Source organism: Homalodisca vitripennis, chromosome 2 (genome assembly GCF_021130785.1).
Source record: "Homalodisca vitripennis isolate AUS2020 chromosome 2, UT_GWSS_2.1, whole genome shotgun sequence".
Taxonomy (NCBI): Eukaryota; Metazoa; Arthropoda; class Insecta; order Hemiptera; family Cicadellidae; genus Homalodisca; species Homalodisca vitripennis.
Window position 1 is genome coordinate 115,632,037 of NC_060208.1, and position 18,614 is coordinate 115,650,650.

Here is an 18,614-nt window from a genome sequence, read left to right on the forward strand (position 1 = left end):
CAACGATAATCGGTATTTCCGAGTTTAAAATTAGCTATATTTTCAATGATAATAGTTCAAACTTGTACATGATTGCTGGAGTAAACAAACAGGAAAAGAATATTTGGTTGCAACATGTCTAAATTTATACCAGGTGTCCTCCAAGTCCTACATCGCTCCACTTAACTTTTGAACGGGTGTGAATTTTCAAATCTGTTTTGGGAAATTGTTATAAATGCACCTGTGAATTTTTGTTTAATGTATTTCAAAATTACCCCATTACACAAAATAGAGAGGGCGCGGTGAAAAACTGAAAGTTTTAAATGAGTGTAAACATTTTTTTACCTATAGAGCAATACCTCAAATTAAAAGTATTAATAACACAAAACCAATGACACCAAGAAAACTATTTTATTGCTACTTTGTACAAAATGGGTTCCGTTTCAACAATAACTGTAGCCTAAATTTCAATTTGACGCTTCGTTTTACAGAATCATCTTATATGCCTATAATCTTCAATGTGTTTCTTCTTTTATGAAGACTATTAAAATTAGGTGTCACAGGTTGAGATTAAGTTTTTAAAAATTGTTTACTGAGCCTAAAAACCCGTATTTATGGGAGAAGGCATAATGTTTTTACAGTGACTCCTTCTAGTATCATCCCAATTTAAATATCTTGACAAAAGAATAATAATGGCGAAAATCAAAGATCGTGAGGATGATTCCATCCCACTTAGTACCTAAGATCACCTTTGTTCAAACAGTGTACCTGTTTTGGATACAGGAGTCTTGGAGTCGTTGGATTTGTCTCGTCAAGACCTATAATTTGGGGAATCACGCGATCGGTAATCCTACCTGTGATTTTCGATTTGTCCCCCAACCCCGATTTTGGGCCGGTAGATTGTTCTAGTGACCGAGTCTCGAGGGAAAAGGCTAGAAAGATCTTACCCAGTCCAATAAAATGCTCAACAAAATGGTACGTAATTAAATTATGGCACATATCTACGCGTATATGTGTCCATGGTGCGACTTAACACACTGCGATACTTCTCCATGACGTTACACCGAGCCACAGCTGCACGTGGAAGTCACGATTAGTTTCAGTACTGACTCATAACTTCTTTCCCCAACCTCCGGTATAATTACGCGAAGTGATACGGGAATTTCGACATCGTCTAACCTCGCCTCACCTGACAGGTGACGCGCGAGCATTAGGCCTACATACGCACGGTTCCCGGAATGTTATAACAACACCGAGCGACAACAGCTACAGGAGATAGTTTTATGACGCCATTATCACGCGACATGGCCCCATTATGGCTATTCTTAAGATTTATTCACGTTTAAACTCCTCAACTGAAAAAATACACGTGATGTCTCAAAATCAAAGCGAATCTCTGCAAAACTACACAAGAGCAAAAAAAGCTACTACATGAGGCCAGTGTATCTTCACCTCCCTGGTATATGATTGTTATGCCGCAACAACACATTGTGTGACGGAGCATGGAATCAAATTGGAGCTATTACAGCCCTGGGGGATCAGTGGAGCAACTGAAAATAGAGGCGCCATTGGTGGCGACAATATAACACCCTAGCGACTTGTTCATCAATCGTTTACATCTCGCCGTAGTCACGGTGTATGGAAGCTTATGTAGCTTATTTACCAGACGACCACTGGCACTAGACGCTGACTACACGCTCATACCCCTCAAAGGTTAGATCAGGCAACCCAACAACGGTCTGTTTTATCGTAATAACGACACAGCTAGTGAAAGTACACGAACTGGGTTAATAAACCACTTAGGTTCTAAGAGTTTTATTCCCTGAAATATACTACAGAGTTGTAAATGTAGTGATTTTTATTTGTTACAACTTGTGTTTAAAGTACTTTCCTACTTCACAGTAAAGAGCTTTCATCATATACATTGAGAAAAGGGTCTTGCTGCAGGGGGACCCTCTCTACCCAAATTCTTCGGAAGTATGTATTCCTTTTATTACAAAAACGAAAGAATTGAAAGCTATGAAATTGGTGAAATATTGAGTAACCCGCCAACCTAATCAGTATATATTCACAGGAAGAAAATCTCCAAGAATTGCACAGCTCTGTTCAGTATCAAATGATGCAAGAAAAAGTTTAAGTTCTGTTAAAAGATTGGTAAGTGAAAATAGAGCCACTATGAGGAACTGATGGCATGAGATGTGTGCACATATTAAAAGAGATTAAGGGACTAGACATGGCTCCAACAGCAAACCAGCTTGAAGGGACCATTGTGGCTTGCAAATTTGAATTCAGGCTTGCTTATGATAAGATGTCACCAAAAACTGAAGGATAGACAAATTCAAACAGAAATTCCAGGCTATGGGAACATCAGGAAAAACATGTTCAGGCAAACTACCTGAAAATAAAGTGATCAATAATCTTTTGACAAGTCTGGAAGGTTTAATTAATCTCCATCTTAGTAACAAAAAAATAGTTTTTATGAAATAGGAGAGGTGACATACAACATCACTGTGGCAAAACACTACTGAGTAAAACAATAAAATCTATTTACAAAACCTTTTTAACCTTGCCAAAAATCTATTTTCTATGGCCATGTTTACGATCAAAGACCTCTCCAAAACCTTTATTTATAGATTTGATTTATTTACCAATATTAGATTTGTATTTTTTACAATGAATAGTTACAATCAACACAATAGTGCTGGCTGGACTGTTCAGTCACCATAAGTGTCAACAGGAGTGGATTAAAAATCTTTTCTGAGTACTCAGGCAAGAGAGATACAGACCCCAGAAATTAAGCAGATGTACTATAGTCTGCAACTGAATGGCTGTCAGAGAGTGTAACAAACCTCAAATTGCTGTGCTATAGGTTACAAGCAGTACTATCCTCAGGAAAAAACTAAATGACATCAGTTGACCTGGGTTCCAAATTCATTCATTTGATTCCAACTCACTTTATACTTGTTTTCTTAATTTATGACAAGCACAACCGGATAGATTGTGTTATTAAATAAAAAGTTATAATTGGTGAAATAGTTTTAAATTTTAAAGTGACTAAAACTTAAAGAATAAGGCAGGTTTGATTACACCTAACAAAAATATGCCTGAAAGAGAAACATAAATTTGTAAACAATAAAAATCACATGTCAACTTCAAGAATTGATATTTTTCACCTATTGGAATATGAAAAGGCTACAGCTAGAAAGATAGTGCTGGCCGAAAACATTGTAATATGATATGGTGTGGTAGTCTGTGTTGAATATCCAGCTCACTATTTATCCTGTCGCCATAGAGTACCTCTGATTATGATACTTAATAATCAATTCTTATTTTTCAAGGCTATATGAAACTTGTGTTAAATTATTTTAAAATCCCCCATTATGATAAAGTAAGAGAATTTTTAAAATAGCTCAACTGATCTTTAATTTTTAAAACTATAATGGGGTAGATAAAATAACTTACCATAGTGTTTTTTCAAATATTAATTAATTTTTAGGTGGATTTCATAGAATATACTTTTCAAGATGGCAACCATTTGCATTCAAGGAAAAAGTTAAACTCTACTAATTCCAATCATAGACCTAAAATAATACATTTTTTTAATATAATTGGTAATAATAAACAACTTTAATTCCTTCACTTTTTTATATTTCTTAATTTTTTGATATGGCACCCATTCAAAGTTTTGAAAAGAAATGGTTATATATCAGTTATTATGCATTAAAGTGCAACAAAATTGTGTATTAGAATTCTCAGATCATTTATAATAATTTTGTTCTTAAGTGTTTTTTGATACCCAGTATAATTTCCTGATAGAAGGCTTACCTTCAGTAGAATAGAACATTGTAGGAATAAATTGTGAACACAATAACTACTGTAGTTCTTAAATAATTGAATGATTCTTAATCAATAAAACGTTTCCAGATGGCTGTCATTTACATTTTGCCAAAATTTTTATCTCAGGTAATTCATAGCTTAAATCAAAATTGACAGTTTTTAAAATATATACTACAAAATATATTTTAACAATCGACAGTATACAATCGAAGGGTTATAACTGAATATGTTTACTAATATAATTTCAATATTATTACAAAAATAAATAAATTTTGATATAAATTCAAAGACTGTTATAAAACCGATCTTAATTGTCTTTTGACAGAAGTAGGCTTCTCAGATCTGCTTATGTGTTATCTTCTTGATCAGTGTAAGAAAGTAAACTCAGCTATGGCACACAAATACTCGTATACTAAGACTGGAATAAATTACAATGGCAATAAATATACACTTCTTGATATGTTTTTGATCATGGCAACAAGGCAAACTCAACATTGTAATCAAAAATATATGTAAAGCCTGTGAATTTGTGTAATGATGCAGGTAACTGCTAGGGTATACAATAAATTTGCATACAGACTATTTTGTGAAGGATAGTAATAAAACATTTTCCAATAACTTAACAACACATGTGATGAAGTAAATTTGTTGGATTGATCAATTTCACACAAAACTTGAACGCTTTAGCTTAATCCGTATCTAATGTCATCTTCATAGCAAGTTTAACAAAAGAGCTTTTTCAATTCCTACTATTAGCTTACAAACTCTCTCTGTGTATATATCATCACAAGGCAAAAGTACATTGCTTAATTGAACCTCTTTTTATTACTCGATCAAGCGGAAATTGTGTGTACAAACACAAATCTTATGATATGCTTTTTTATTTACAGTGATTATTCAATTAATTATAGCAGCTACCTACTATTATTATCTATTATTGTTTAGTAACTTAGTTTTTTTTTTTTTTTGTATGGTTGATTTCTCTTGTAATGCTGGTTGTAGCGAAATTATGAACTATTAATTTAACATAGCTTTATATTGTTCCAATTATCCCCGCCAAAATGTGTGGGATTAAAATGCATTCAAATAACAAACTTAACGAACTCAGATTAACAGTAATGACCTCACAGCTGTTCAAATATACAATGAGGAGGAAAGTTAAATAAAACTATTATAACACAACACAAGCAATATTTAGAGAAAGAGAAACAAAAGCACCAAGAGAAGCTTGCAAATTATATAGAAGAGGATAAGCGTTTACGCTTAGATAAAAGCAAAATGGGCTTACAAAAGCAATCACAAGAGGAACAAGAAGCATTATTAAATACTTAATATGAACGATACATAACAGTACGCTCACAAAAAACTCTACTTTAACAAAAGTATGGTGATATTTTTACATTTTCGTTTTACTGCATTATGTTGATTGAGATAACTAATGATAAATAAGGTGGACGAAGGATAGATATCATGTGTCACAGTTCAAAAGTCTCATTTATTTTAGATTTTTAACCAAACTTCGAGAAGACGCATACCTATTTTCTTGGAATTTGGAACATACCTCAGAACTGGAAAGCAATGTTATAATATGCAATTGACAACTATATACAACAGTTGTATATACCCATATGAGAGTTTATATATGCCTTCCTTGAAACAGAGGAATTACCTTAGGCCAAATGAATATCAACAGATATTTGTACTAAATCATGCAGTTTTAATTAATTTTCTTGATTTTGCTGGTACAAGTGAACTCAGTTGATGTCTATTTGTATATACAACATGTTCACAGGAATGCTACAATAAACTTATTTATCTTTTGTAAAATTATTAAAGTCTAGGGTTGAGTCCTTACATATTATATTGTTTTTTTTTTTGTTTTTTTTAATTAGCCACTACCGATTTTATTTAGCTGAGAGTTTAGCAGAGAATACACCACTAGTTCATCGTAAAAGCAGATTTCTAACTTTGTGTACATCCATCTGTGTGAAACTCCACCTTCACTACATTGTATCGAAATTGAAAATTGTAAACCATTGTAGTACATTGAAAATTGCTATCGTAAGTAAGTATGTTGCTCATTGTGGAGCAACGCAAAACCTCCCACATTGGCTCATGCACAGCATGCGTTTAACCTTTTTAAGTGTTTTGGATATGGGGTTTAATGTTATTAAACTGTAATGAGTTAAATTTGAATTATTTGCTAATGTCAACAGACTTGCTTGAAGGATCATTGCTTTCAGACCATAAAATCTACTTTTTTAATATTAGTTTTCAGCTCTTATTCCTTGGACTGTGAAATAAATAGATTAACACTTATAAAAGTTTATTGGTTACAAAGAATTACTTCATAGCATGGAATTATATAATTCTGCATTTTGTACAGAATAAATTACTTACCATTCTAAAACAGAGTGATTGAGATTAAATTAATCAAATTGCCACTGGTAATGTTTCTCACTAGTATTAAGTTCACTAAATTCTGAACTGTTCTGACAATGTTCACAATTTCAGATTTCCCTGGCAATAAATTATTCAATGCCCGATTTTAAAGAGTGGTCGTAAATATTTAAACAGGAGTTACTGATAACACGATTGGTATTTGGTATTGAAGGCAAACATGGGCTCGGCACGACGGTGTAGGCCTACGATAAAGTGTAACAATCTAACTCATACCTAACCTACAACAACAAATATCCAAGCGAGACTGATCGTCTGCTAATGTTGTCTGCTGGCTGCTTAGGTTTGACAGCTAGCACTTGCAGTGTGTCCATATTGAAAAGAAAAATTTCCCTCTGCTACCGACAACCTCTGCACAGCAGAAATTCCCTTTTATCCCTCATGGAAAGAATCCTAATGTTATACCTCATTTTCAGGACTATTTACACTTTTGTTTTAATTTCTCAGAAAATAATGTAGAATATACTTCATAACACCAATATTATTATCTATTAATTAACTAATCTAAGAAATTAATTTTGTGATTTTACAACCATAATATTTTAATATAACTAAACATTTTTACTATTTGGTAAAAAATTGTAGTAATTTCGTTACAAATAACATGAAAATGCTCATTTTACCTTATACGAGTATTTTAACAAACATCTAGAGTTTGGAATGAAATGTGATGGTGAAAATGTATCAATAATATTGTAGCAAACTTTTTGGTGCCTACAAGAAAAGTGGCTGCTAAATCCCAAAGTACATAAATAATTATTTTTATATTAAGGCTATAAAAGAACTGCGGCGTTATTTGTTGACGTAAACTAATAGTATTATGTCCTTAAACTAAAAAGAACAAATATACACAATAACAGAAGCATTACTAAATCTAACACTAAAATGGAATCATGTATGTATAATGTCTACTAGACAACATTTAAATAGATATGTTTATCTTTAGTTAAGGTCTTGAAAATTTTAAATAATTACAAAGTACTAAGGAAACAACGTACAATAATAATATAACCATATAAAAGAGCAAAATTTGTTGCAAAGGGTAATGTTGTACAGTTTTGTTTTTTGTTTTGTTTTTGTTCCCCCCCCCCCACCCCCCCCCCCCCCCACCCCCCCCCCCCCCCACCCCCCCCCCCCCCCACCCCCCCCCCCCCCCACCCCCCCCCCCCCCCACCCCCCCAGATTGATGGGTATAAAACAATTTTTGCAAAATAATAATTCTTTTAACTTTTGCCAAGAGGAAATTGTTGTTAATTTCGCAATCTTTTTATAAACGCAACCTGAACCCAGGAAATGATATAATATATTATATATAATTTTTATTTTTATATATATATATATATATATATCACAGGGTGGGTCTAAAAATATTTATTATTGTCCCTCCTGGAAACACCCAAATATATCCCTTTAATATAATATTTAAATATAAATTTGAAAACCTCTTACAATCGTGATTGAGATACGGGGCAATCTACTTTTTGGAACAAATGTTTTGTTATTGTCCTACAACCAACGGGGTGACGTACCTGCACCGAGAGGTTAATCGTGAAATATATCTTAATGAAAAGAGAGCCTAATTAACCTTGTGATTACACTTAATTTTAAAAGGTACATAGCTTTACTGAATTGAATGCCACAAAGACCGCATCTCAAGGGTGAATTATTCTATCAGAAAAACTAGAGTATATTTTTTAGGTTATTGAAAAATTTACTGATGTTTCAACAATGTTAATTTATAATTTTACATGGTTGTCTTGCCACAAAAATGTGTTTTACAACACTTAATTTTTTAGTTAGCATTTTTTTTATAAATGTTCAATTGTAAATTAATAACAGAAAAAATTTTTTATTTTTAAAAGCTTGGTTCTATTAGCATCAAATTTGCCCGTTTTAGTTTTTTATTACAGTAAACAATTATGGAAAATACTTAATGTTATTGATTTCTTTATTACTAAATTACAAAAATAAATTTGTATGCTGTGTAGAAAAAGTCCTTACAACAAACGTTTTTACCTGCATTTGGTCTAAGTACAAAGCAATTGTTCGAAACTTGTGTTTCCTTCTAACAGGTTTTGACAATGAGCCAATCTTGGTTGTAAAATGAATTCGACAGAGGGTTGCCTAACATTTCTTTCAGTTAATCAAAGCAAATCTTCCTCTATAAATCCTTGTTTTTCCTATAGGTCCTTCCAAATTATGAGAGCCATTTCTTCTATAAACATTGGATTTTTAAATGACCCCATAGGGGGGGATATAAATCGATTGGTGGAACAAATCCGGAGATCTTGGAGGCCAATGTACCGATTGATTTCCTCCTCTTCGGCCAATACCATTTATAGAGGAAACCTTAAAATCCAAATTACTCTCTTAACCTGTACCTCCCATAATGGGGTGGAGCACCATCCTGCTGAAACTACCATCACATTATCAAAAGTCATTCCTCCTGATTTGCAAATATTTGAATAGCTAGGGATTATTTCATTTATGGAGCATATTGAGTAAGTAAAGTTCGGCATTTAAATATTCCATTGATGAAAAAGGGGTCCAAACCCCCCCAATATTTAGTTTAACCACACGGTGGAGAGGACACCATATAACGTTCCGTTTTTTGGTGGTTGCTGTGAATGGGGACACTCAGTAATCCAAATGTGGGGTTTTCACTTCGGGCTCCACCTATAAACGGCAATTTGTGCCTGATTAAACATTGCCCATTATAGGAAAACAACGTTGCCATCATCAGCAAAATAGTATGTTTGGTCAGAAAATCTCTATTGTCCATCCACATATTGCGGCATCACAAGTTCACCAAAATACTACAACTTTTCTTCTGTCGTAAATCATCCTCACCTTGTAAACTAGTTGGACTAAATGAACTTTAAATTTGGTTTAGTATTTTATTAAATTTTTCCAAAATCTTACTCACCAGACATCAGGGGTGCATATCATGTTGCGCTGCATAGTTGCAAGCTTTCTCTGAGCGGATGTATGTGGGGCTACCCTTCCAATAAAATGATTTGGCAAAACATCTAGTGCATGTTTCTTCCATCTGTTGCAGATTGTATCCTAATACCTCGACTTTTTGGCCGAATATACGTACACTCCCCTGTCATTTCAAAACGCTCAAAATAGTTTTTGATATTGGTATGAAACACTTATGGGATGTCCTTTCTGGGAAAGTAGTCATTTAAAAAAATTACAAAACTTCCCGAATAAGGATCTTTGGACGATCGCCCATATCCTCGCATCATACATACAGCAGTAATTCGTTCCTCTTTCAGGGACAATTCCATTAAAATGCCAAAATAAAAAACTGAAACTAACTGTAATTAAGATAAACATTGTTGACCAGCAATATTACTTCAGAGACAACTGATTAACTCCGACAGGAATGATATGGACCTTTGTCCCATATTTAGTAATTCCCAAGCTTAGACCCTGTCCTAGTGAAAGGCTCCCTCATGCCTTCAAACAAACTGAAAACCTGGTAGAACCAAGATTGATTATTAATAACACAATAATGTATTTTCAATAGGCTAGTGGACCTTTTGTCCTCCTTTAAAACCCTTCCCTCGCTGACTGGAAAACACCAAGTACAGATTCATAAGTAATCAGAGAAAGTGACTCATAAGTTTTATTCATTGTAATAAAAACTGGTAAATTTGTACTAATGAAACCAGCTTAAAAATAAATTGTTTATTTTATTTTAATTGAACATTTAAAAAATGCTAAAAAATTAGTGTAACACATTTTTTTGTGGCAAGAACCATGTTAAAATTACATTGTTGAACATCAGTAAATTTTCAATACTAAAAATGCTCTATTTTCTGATAGAATAATTCCTTTGAGATGCGGTTTGTGGCATTCAATTCAAGTAAGCTATTACCTTTAAAATTATGTATCACAAGGTATAGGCTTCCATTAAGAATATTCACGATACCCTCGGCAGGACGTCCCCCGTTGGTGTGACATAACAAAACATTGTTCCAAAAAGTAGATGCCCAATCTCTATCACGATTGTAAGAGGTTTCAAATTTATATTTAAATTATTAAAGGATATATTTTGGGTGTTTCCAGACATAATATACACCCTGTAATATATATATATATTATATGGTATATATATTACCATCAGCCAATATAAAGCCGACTATTATTCAGTAACAGATGACTTCAGTTCATTTAAAAAAGAGAACATAAGTTTCTGCAATCCTTTTGTTTATTTATGTATATCCCATGAAAATACTTTTGAAGGAAGGGCTGAATTAGGATCGGGGAGTCAGATTGCGCATAATATTCTTTAGACTCTGATAAGTGACATATTTATTTAAGCGAATTTTGAGAAAGCCCACATAAAAAGAAGACATATGATTCGCGTGTAATAAATGGCATACACAAACGTCAGTTCCTGGAATAATATGACAACATAAGATAACAGTGAACTCATGGTAGTCTCATTAATTCTTAACCAAAGTTGTTTACGATAAGTCTGAGAATAAGTTCAGTGTTCCGTAATTATTTATAAGTTTTAAAAGTTGGCATCAGTGTTCGACTCATTTGTTCTTCACTAGACAGTAGCTTGCAGGATTGTCAACAACCTTTAAATAGCGAACCCTCCGACCGGAGACTTATTTTAAATAAATAATTTGTTGTTCAAATAATATATTTTACCCGACAATGTTGAAGTTCAATAAAATGCCAACATGAGTTCAATATGGAGGAGGTTTGTTATATTTTTAAAATTTTTGAGGCTATTTTCAAGTGTTTGCAATGGTTAATAATGTATCGTGATAGTTTAAAGTGGCAACTCTGAACTGAGTGGATGTTGAGTGCCGAGTACCATCGTCCTTTTTGTGTCAGACTACGACGTTTTTGTATTTTGCATTGTTTGATGTTATTTTTAAATAATTGGAAGACGGATGTTTTATTATACTATATAATAACCAAACTATGCAAATTATAGCCTACTTTATCGAAAATTTTAACACGTGACTTGATTACCTTTTTGACAATAAGAGTCACGAAACTTTAATAGTAAAAATCTAATTACGTTAAATTCTTAGTAAGTATTGTAAGTAGATTTAAAATGAGTATAAACAAAATCAAGCCTTGTTTTCGGACAGTGCGTTCACTGGCGTGGATTTGTGATTGGTGAATGTTGATGTGCCGTCAAAGCACGAAATTCTAAAAGATACGAAGAAGTTAGATGATGAATTAATTGAGTATATCAGAAGTTAAGTTTAAAGTACTTTAACAATACATCTAAAAGGGAAATTGTCCTAATTTTGAATGACATTTTTATAAAAAAACTATACTTTTCCCGGTCCTCTCTAGTGCCACGCGTGCTCGTGTTCTCGGCCTCAGAGAAGTATTCAGAGACCACTCAGCATGATTCAGTAATGCTTGTAGCGCAGTATCAACTAATTGAGGACGACTTTGCTCCACAGAACTCATATCAACGTATTGCACCAAGTGATCTAAAGTGGGTGTTGAGATTGTTCCCACATGACATAAACAAAAGAGGGCTTAATAATAGAGTCTATGGGGAACTCCAGAGGCTATAGCTGAAATTATGCGAAACTATATAGTAAATATTGCCTAGCGGTTGGGTTTTAAAACTCTTACTGCTGTTATATGTACTCGTATAATACTGGAAGATAAACTATTTACATCACTAGTGATTGTCGAAAGTAATGTAATAAGTAAGTTGGTAATGTACAAGTAGTCTACCTATACTTTTCAAAGTCAAAGCATGACATTTGAGAAAATAATGCTTATTTGGTCGGTTACTACATTTATTTCATCTCTAAATTACCATTATAGTGACAACACTTTGGATGTTGTAATCAGTGAATAGGATTTTGGCTGAGTGTGAGTGTGGGGTCCAACCACCTAGCGTGACTAAATCAGCAATATAAAATTCTTGACGTTTGTAGATCCAGTCTATAGACAGGATTCTTTATAAGTTAACTTCCGTGGCTCTTGGGATTGGGTAAGAAATAAGGTTACTTCTTTTAATACTTTTTTTAAGTGTATATAGACTTACGAATAACTCAAATATCTAAATATTTATTAATAACATTTTATCGGTGAATTAATGCATTTTTTATCAACAATAACGATTTTTGCCGTTTAAAGAGTGTTCATCCAAAAGTGTCTAAACTCTAAATTGTAAAAATGCAACTTTTACGTGCATTATTAATTTTAGTTTGAAATGTTTTATATTAAGACAAAATGCTAAAGCAAATATTTTAGTAAGTATTAACAAATATTGGAAATCCTTTATAACTTAATAATAATGTTTGGATTTATAACGTTTTACTATATTATACAATTTCCCTGTCTGTATACATGCTGTCTGTATCCAAACCAAAACATTTAAGTACAGTTAATAATAACCTACTCCAATGAGTAGTCTAGTTTGCCTATTCCGACCACCTCACCTATAAAATTTCTGTTAGGTTTTGGAATATCTAAAAGTTTTATTGACATCTGCAGTTGCCAAAAACAATCCCTGTTTGACATGCTATAACACGTTAACTACTGTAATTTATGTCCCCACTGCGTATATACTGCAGTAGTACTCTGGTAATCTTGGAAAAGTAATGGTAATGCCTATTAATTATACAATTTTAAATTTTCGTTTGTTTTATATTTTCCCAAATTGTAATATCAATATTGTACTATACAGAACTAACGGAATGTTTTTACAAAATGTAAAGTAATCCACAAAAATTGATTGTCCTTCACGATTTGTAAAGGAACTTTCCACCGGTTATCAGCAACGAACGATGGTATTTTACATCTAATTTTATTTTTAAATATGTCCCAAACAAATTGGAACTCTGTACTAACATGAGTTTGTCTATCCATAAGGCAACTGTTAACATTTATGTGAACATTTCCTCTTTGTCATTTCACAAGATAGCTCAATGTAATGTTTTAAAGTGACAGCCGTTTACATTTTTAATGCAAAGTTTTATTCTAGGTTATGACCCTGCATATTCCATAAATAAAACTGTTTCGTAAATTATAATCATGGCTTTACATTTCCTTCCGTTTATTAAAGTGTGCTTTCAAATGTTTTGGAAAAACAATATGAAAGAAAAAAATAGGAAACATAAACCATTAAATAGTTTTCATATTTTGATAATGTATAAACAAGAAATAAACATAAAGCAAGATTAAAAGCGGAAATTTACGAGAATACAGCCTCATATTAAATATACCTTTGGGCCATGATGGATTGAATACTTCTTAATCTATTTGTCGTGTTTAAACTATTTTTAGCTATAAATCGTACTAATATTTCAGAAATAAAAATTAATAGCTAAATGTGTTGCTAAGTGTTAAGTTAATCTCGAGAACGGCTGAAACCAATTCGTTTTAATTTTTGTTGTAAAACGTTTATTGAAATCAGAGGATGGATTTGTAAGAAGAGAAAGATAACAAAACTAATCGGAGTATTTAGGAATTATGAAAAATGCTGGTATTTATGTTTTATAGTTTGTTTGACTGACACTAAACAGCTATTTATATTTTTAGATGTAGTTCCCCGAAAATTGTCTGAAACATATTTTTAAATTTGTAATTTTATAGAATATTAATTGTACAGTGCATGATAAGTAGTGTAAGATAATAAATACAAAGTTATGTTGAAGTTACTCCAAATTGCACCAGTACGATTTGTCATATAACGTCTAATAACTTTAAACCCTGTTATAAAATCAAACTTAATGAACAAAGATGTGGATGTGTAGAATTTTCTCCTATACCGCGATAGGCTTACGTATTTAAGTTTATTTTCTTGCCTTAGATCGAAAAATACAAGAAATGGAAGTAGCCGCTTTTTGACTAACGTAGATTTCCGAGAGCTACATAAGTATATAGTGTTTTGATCGAGGTAATAAGGCAAAACTCGACTGTGGTGATTTTATACTGCCGGAAGAAGACACCTTTTAACTCGAAGTAGTATTCTCAGACCTACATAAGTAAATATTTTTTTCTTCATCGGGACATCAAGGCAAAGCTCAAATATGACGCTGGAAATATCTTAGGCCGCAAGTACATCAAATTTGAAGTAAACGATTTTTGATCAAAGTAGGTTTCCGAGTCCTAGGCTATTTGTTTTTAATTTTTGATCGGGGAAACAAGGCAGACTCAGCTGTGGCTTAGGAAATATGATTAATTTGAACAAAAGTATACTTTTACGCGCAAAACATGATATAAGAGTCAGGTTAAAGTCTGATACTTTTAAGCATGAAGACTTAAATAAGATGTACCTGATGTCGGCCTACAGGTATGTCTACTTAGAGTTGAAAAATATCATAGGACTCCATCATATTATATAATAAGTGCTTTTACTTATTAGGACTTCGATTTGATAATTACGTGGGTAATAACTAGTACTTTATAAATGTACTTAAATTTCACACCTGTAAATGCATGTGTTCACCAGTAATATTCTTGCCTTTCTACACCAAGGATTCCGAAATATTAAACTACTGTATTTGGAAAAGGGTGATATCACGTGCGTAGTTTCAGGCCACTATCAGCAGTAATTAAATGATCGGGAATCCTCATATTTACGTGGAGTCAAATTCCCTTTAGTTTGCATTTTGTAAAATTAAATAATATTTATTATTTTCAACATTATGCCGGGAAATATTTATAATTTCGTCGCTTGTTAAAACTATTGTATTTACTCTACACTTTGTATATGACGTGCATAGACAGTTTTGAACAGTGGTGTATCATTCTTATTAAACTAAATGTTAATATTTCTTTGAGACTTAACATTAATTTTAATCTACAAAAGTAATTACTGGCTGTCGTATGGTACTACTTTCCTTAAAGTTTGAAGTTGGTTGGTGAATATGATAAGAACTGAGCTGATAACATATGCGTTTCTTCATAATCTGAATGGTCGGATTGCGTACTTCGAAAGCCGAGCAAAAGAACAGACGTCGTCTTGAACAGTACGTTAATTAAAATTATATTTAATCTTAGACTTAAATACTTGCTCAAGAAACAGTGTTTTACGGAAAGGTGGCATAACGCCCAGAAGAGAGTGCTTCAAAATTAGATACATTCAAACCAAGTTAATGTACTTAAATTTCAATTAAAATGTTTATAATTATACAAACATAATTCTGCATACGTTCACCACGTTAACCGCGACGGAGAGGAAGGCCTAGGTATAAACTATTCTTGGACTGACTAGTCAGGCTATCAGCCACCACCATCACCATCACGTGAAACCAGAAAGCGTTAACACGTAGAATACGTTGTCAAACTGTATTACTATTATCTGTACAAACAACAAATCTGATCATCTGGTCCAAGTAACTATACGGTGAGTGCCATTGAATGACTATCAATTATTAAACCAAAACACCAGTCCATTCAATTAGATATGTTTTTACTTTCATTATCTCTTGTTTTCCTCAATATAACAATGAAAACATTTCCTAACATAACGTTTTATATACTGGAGTGAGGCTAAATATTGGAATTAACTTGGATTTCCAAGTTCTCCGCGCACAAACAGTTTACGCAGTTTCAGTTCCGTGTTTTACAGGTACCTCAGTGACTGCGAGACTCGTCAACTGAGGCCGGTGCCAGCAAAAGCTGCTATGCTAATGTAACGCCTGGCTCTCCATATAAATGTCATCATGGCGCTACACGCAACCATTCTGCCTTGATGGATTCTATCTGTGATCTGCAATACGTTTGGAAGTCAGATAGATGGCTTAAATCTCCTACCGGTTAATTTAATGCAGTTCCATCATTCTTAAGATAAATGGATAGCAATAAAAGGAACGATTATTTAGCGATTAATTATAGAAACAGGCCACCCGATGGAGTTTTGTAAAATATTGCGCCATCTTCTCGAAAATAAGAGAAACATACATATTATATAGAAAATTCTCACATTTTGACCTGCAATCTTAAAAACCACATAATTCATAATTATTATTTTAGTATCGTCATTTAATATCGATGACAGCTATAATATATATAAAACTATTGATTTTTGATGGCTAGCAAAATTATAAGGGCGTCTTACAAGAATCGTAAGGATATTATTTTAAAAATCTGACAGGAAATTTAATTTCATTAAGTAGGCAATAAATAATTTCTTGACCAGACAGGCCAAAAATGCATGACAATAAAGCTTGATTTTACTTACAACAAGCAGGTGAGGAAATCTCTAATTATTGCACTCAGACCTAAAAGGACATTTTCTGTGCTTCCATAGTAACAGGCTATGTGTATATTCAGGATGCAGGTAGCGACCGCATCCGGTTGAGATGTCATGTTACATCCACCATAAGGAGGGATAATGGGCACTAATGTTACCGAGGAAGAAGAGAAGGATAGCTCTGTTCCAACCTCTTTCAGTCAATGTAAGCAGTCAAAGAGTATTCATTTTTAGGCCTGTAAAAACATTTGACTCTAATGGAAACCAACGATTGTCCACAGAAGGTCTATGAATTAACCTTTTACCTCAAAATATTGGTGTGTTCGGTTGGTGGAACGCCTCAATTGAGTATATCCATTGGGTTGCCCAGACGTAAGTGACACTGTCGAATTTACAGTGTAGATTTTACTGGTAAGGTATAAACTAGGTGGAAGTGAAGCTCAGCTAGAAGCCTTCAAACCCTCGAAAGGATTTTCCGAACAAGCAACAAAGAACTTCATTAATGCATCAACATCGAACATCAATACAAACGCAACACTACGTTGTGTCGACTGTGACTAAGGTACAATTATGTATTGTTAGTCTTTGACAGTCCGTCTCCATTCACCAGGGTCCGTCAGTAACAAGTGACCTTTGTGGAGTAGGAATAAGGAAAACACGATCTTGACGTTATCATTAAAGCCAGGTTTCAGTCGGTTGCTACATCGACCTTTTTATTACCAGTGGAAACAATTTATACCTATAACAAAATAATATATAATATCTTTAGAGATTATTAATTTTAACACAAATGTATAAAGAGTATCTCTTGAATAAAAATTAAATATCACAAAAAGAGCATTTATGTTGTATAATGAAAACCTGATAATTTAACCGGTTACAGAAATATATTTACATTGCAAATTGCTTTAATTACTTCACTCTTTTATTTCAGTTATAAGTCGTACTTTCTATATACATTGTTTTCTACAAAACGTATAAAATATTGAATTTTGCCTTTACAGCATTAATGTTACGAATTTATCAGATGTGTTATAATTGATTCTATAATGGTAATATATAGGACCTTGGGCAAAATATAAGTAATAAACACAGTATAGGAATATTGAAATGTTCAATGAACAACTGCATTGATTTTATAATGATTTATAAGAGCTATGTAATGATTCAGGATACAGGCTCAGCTTGAGGCTTACTCATCACAAGTTGGTTAATTCTGAGCCAATCAAGGACTGTCGGTTAAAACAATACGAGCATGAGTTTGCAACAGTTGAAATAGTGAATCAATTTACTGTTAGTTACATACTTTAGAATAATGTGTTTCATTGCATGGCAACACTGACTAACGCAATATCTTACGCAGATCTATCAAAATACATTATACGTAGACACCAAAACTACAAGACACAATCCACTATCTCGATCTGGGTGTACCTCTCTTTCCTAATATCCCATTATGTCATTACAATTACCCGTGATTGGCCCCAGCACTCTTCCGTCCACGAGCAAATAAGATTTACAAACATCACTATCATCTTTATTGAGATATTGTGAGAAAAGAGAATTACACTGTAAACCAACCATCGGACTTCTCCCTCTCCCTAGTCCTAGCCACTTCGCTACTTATTACCGCATTTTTTTTCTTTAGGAGTTAGAACAAGTATTTGATCTGACGTATACAATTATTATGTACTATATTAAGATTTAATTAGCAATTTCTTTATTTTTTATTATTTCTAATAATGAATAAAATACGTTTAAAATGAGTTTTATGTAGAAAAAATGCATTCACTCTTTGGAGTACGTCTTACTTTATTACTTCTCCTCAATTCTTAAAATCCAATTTTTATGTACTAATTTTTAGCAAAAAACTTAGTAGTGAGAACGTATTGAGGTAATGCCGTTTACGACTGCATCACGTCTGTCCAGCACTGTACAAGATTACACTCACCGGTAACACGATATCATGACGCCTAAAGCAACCTTCATGGTGGGCATTGGGTGCACAGCGAGCCACACACATTTGGTTTTCCTTTCCAAGGATTCATCATTGAGTTCCCATAGTTAGAACCAACTAGAGTTATTCTCATAATTGTCTCGAGGAGACACATACAATAGTGACTCAACACAAACG

General features: G+C 33.1%; 1 protein-coding gene across 1 annotated transcript in view; it reads right to left on the minus strand.

Moving 5' to 3' along the window:
• The window catches only part of LOC124354620 (C-Maf-inducing protein-like), an 87,721-nt gene extending 81,159 nt beyond the window's left edge, over positions 1-6,562 (minus strand). The window contains exon 1 of the mRNA XM_046805223.1: positions 6,217-6,562. The gene's annotated coding sequence lies outside the window, so the exon portion shown is untranslated. The remainder of the gene's footprint in view (positions 1-6,216) is intronic.
• Between the last annotated feature and the right edge of the window lie 12,052 nt (positions 6,563-18,614).